Source organism: Odontomachus brunneus, unplaced genomic scaffold, assembly GCF_010583005.1.
Source record: "Odontomachus brunneus isolate Ranch 3 - 2012 unplaced genomic scaffold, Obru_v1 Obru_scaffold_046, whole genome shotgun sequence".
Lineage (NCBI taxonomy): Eukaryota > Metazoa > Arthropoda > Insecta > Hymenoptera > Formicidae > Odontomachus > Odontomachus brunneus.
In genome coordinates, this window is record NW_022639496.1 from 513,404 (window position 1) to 517,350 (window position 3,947).

Consider the following 3,947-nt stretch of genomic DNA (forward strand, 5'->3'; position numbering starts at 1 on the left):
GAAAGATCTATGTTATCTCTTGTATCCCTTGGTAAAGTAACAAGACTTCTCTATAATGTTCAAATGTTTGAAATGCAAAATATCTTTTAAGTTGAACTGTGCTTATGTTTGAGATTGAATCTTCAACTCTTTCTGAATCTTGTTGACAGATGGCATTTTGAGATACTATATTTGGAGGACTTTTCAATTTTTTTTTGCGTATTCTGTATGTCTTTAAGAGGACTGATATCCGTCCTCAGAGTTAATATAATGTAATATAAATATAGCGTTTATATATATATGCAGTTTATATAACATAATATAGTTTTTAATTTAGTTATTATTGATATAGTTTATATAATATTTCTTCTTGTGGATAAAAATAATGTGTACTACAAAAGCACTATAATAAAAAGTAATTGTAATTTGTTTCTGTATTGTTCCTTCACCTCTGCATTCGTGAAACTGCTTTTCCCAATACTGAATACAAATCAATGGTGTACTAGTCAAAATGACATCAAAATGACATCAAAATGATGTCAAATTATAGTCATTTTTTTCTCCGGTTTGACGTCATTGTGAGTTCCACCATTTTGACGTCTTTTTGACATCATTTTGACATTATTATGACTTTTTGTTCTCCTTGGGATCGCTTATATTATAAGCGATTTCTGAAATATTTTAGTGAAAAAGATTTTGATGAAATGTTTTATAAATATTTCTGAATTATTTCCATGTTGTATTTCAATATAATTTCCAAGTTATCTTTCGGAAAACTTTTTGAAATATATTGTGCTGTGTGGGTTATAACTATATTAATTATACTAATTTATTATTGTATCATTTCACTACATCTAACCTAACCACTCGCGGACAAACAACAACAGACAGACGGCTGAATATTTTATGCATGTCCCCTAAAAACCCTCTACTCGTGCCTAACGCCGTCATTAGAAACTGCTTACATCGAGCTGCTACATCATTTCACGCATGCGCAGAAGGGCTCCTGTCATCTAGAAAATATCCCGAACTCGCAGCACTGCTGTACAGAGCGACTCGATTGCCGACTACGACTGCCGACTCCAGCCGGTCAATCACACTAAAGCTAGCCACACACACTTTTCGTAACAGTAACCGTAAGACGTAACGTAAGAATTGACCAATTACAATCAAGTATTCATAAAAATGGCGACATTACGATTCGACGATTCTTAACATGATTGGTCAATTTTTACGTTACGTCTTACGGTTACTGTTACTAGAGAGAAGCCTGGGAGCGGCCACGCCATATGTTTTGGGCGACACCGATTTTCACGCTGGTGCGATGCGTCATCTTCACTCATTTTTCAGATGGAACTACGTTCCCTACGTCCATTTTCAGACGATGCCGGTAAAACAGCGATTTGGTGCGAGTCTATTCTACGCCCATTTCCTGGCGATTCGTGTCCGTGCTAAGCGCATAATTGCGTGGTTAAGAATATGGACTATTGCGTACGAACTTATATTCCATTCAAAATGCACATGATCTTTTCTTTTTACACTGTATTTTTCTTTTTCGCACTGTCATAAGTTTATTTACGTGTATATGCGTATGAAATATCATATGTACGTGTATATGCGAGAACCTGACCGCGACGCCGAAAAGCACGCCCACTTCCATGCTCTAACGCAACGATATCAATCGCATTATTATGAAACATTAAATCCAGTAGCATAAATTGTGGAAAAACTAGTGTTCTTTAAATAATATCAATACCTTTCGTAGTTGCCGAGAAATAAGGAATAAATGCTAGCGGCATGTAAGAGCTTGATCACAACATCGAAACATTCGCGCATTTCTACCCGATGAAAAATTGTTCATGCATAATTTTGCATAAATGCTTATACAAAATTATGTAAAATTATATATAAAAGGACCCCGCACAAAACCTATGGAAAATGGTTTTCGGTCAAATTGGCTGAAATTTCACTATGTTATAGTTTTCGCCATGCTGATAAAAAGTTATCATTGCACCAAGTCCCAAAAGTCAATATTTCCCAAGATATAAAGGGTCAAAGTAGTGAAATATGATTATCCGCAGTAGTAAGACGTATGTTATAAGTGATACATTGATATTTATTTATGAAATAAATAAAAATCGATTTTTACATATATATATATGTAATAAATATTTAGTTCCGCAATATATATATGTATATGTATATACAGGGTGGGGCAAAAGTATCGGACCGGTGAAATATCTCGAAAAATATAAGTTTTACAAAAAACTGTTTCAGATCTTAAAAAGATCTATTGTATTTACTGATTTTAGCAGATTGATCTTGGGTGGCATTGCCAAGGTCAAAAATCAGTTGTTTTCACGGCTACTCACAATCAGTTTTGATTTTGAGTAGCTGTGAAAACAACTGATTGTGAGTAGCCGTGAAAACAACTGATTTTGAATAGCTGTGAAAACAACTAATTGTGAGTAGCCGTGAAAACAACTGATTGTGAGTAGCTGTGAAAACAACTGATTTTGAGTAGCTGTGAAAATAACTTTTGGAGGTATGTGTTATTTTTAGTGATCTTTCGCTCGCGGGGAGCGTATGATATAAATATGTGTGACTCGTTGTACCCTTTTTATACAGACGTTTATTTGTGTGTTAATACTTTATACATGTGTGTGTGTGGGTGTGTGTGTGTGTGTCTTTTAAGTGTTCGCCGTGCCACGGAATTTAGTTCGCTTTTCCGTGGGCTCTTTTCCAGACCCTCCTTCACCTCGGATACCGGACAGAAATGCGCCGGTTTTCTTTGTCGAAGTGGTGATCGTCTTCGAGAGCAAACCTTGGAGATAGTGGTCGTCCCACTCGTGAATCTCCGTAGGCCAAGATCGTGATAGGTGGCCGTATCAATGGCCGCCTCGGGATGTAGATCGTCTGCAGCTTCCACGGGGTGATAGTTCCCGTCGTGAAGGCTTCCGGGAGCGGTGCACTTGGACACGGTGCATTTGGACACAGCCAATCACAGCACCGTGTGATTAGAGACATTTGTAGGCTCCCTTAGAACAGCGACTTGTGATTGGACTGTGTCTAATTGCCCCGTGTCCAACTGATATACACCCGAGGCGTACGCGTTGCTCTCGGCGTGGTTGCTTGCGTTAGACGCTTTGTCAGCGTCTGGAAATATCGTTGCCGCTTCTATATCGGATGCGACGGTTGTGGACGCTTCTTCAGCGTTCGGAGACTTGGAGCCGCTTCTACAGCGGATGCTGGGACGCTTTTTCAGCGTCCGGAGACTCGTTGCTGCTTCTTCAGCGGATGCGGCGGTTGCGACGCTTCTTCAGCATCCGGTGACTCGGTAGCCGCTTCTTCAGCGGATGCCGGGGCGCTTCTTCAGCGCCAGGAGACTCGGTGCCGCTTCTTCAACGGATGTCGGGGCGCTTCTTTAGCGCCAAGGATCTCGGTGCCGCTTCTTCAGCGGATGTGGTGATCGCGACGCTTCTTCAGCGTCCGGAGACTCGGTACCGCTTCTTCAGAGGATGTGGCTCGTAGCCGAGGCCGGTGACTTTCTAGCTGCGGCAAAATGCTAGAGATAGCCAGAGCGGCGGTGTGTGTCGATCCCCCGCGGAGTCCGGCTTTTTATTGTCTGTTTATTTTAACCATAATTTTCTCGCGAGAAAACCCTTCCATGTGCGCGCCGCCAAACGGTGCCGCCCGGAGACTCTAGCGGTTGCGGCGGCGGCTCGGCTAGCGGCGCCGCGCTGCCTATGTGACGGCTGCGGCGGTCGTACGCCATTTCTTCGTGTGGATCTATATCGATCCACCATACAACTGATTGTGAGTAGCCGTGAAAACAACTGATTGTGAGTAGCCGTGAAAACAACTGATTTTTGATCTTGGCAACGCCACCCAAGATTAATCTGCTAAAATCAGTAAATACAATAGATCTTTTTAAGATCTGAAACAGTTTTTTGTAAAACTTATATTTT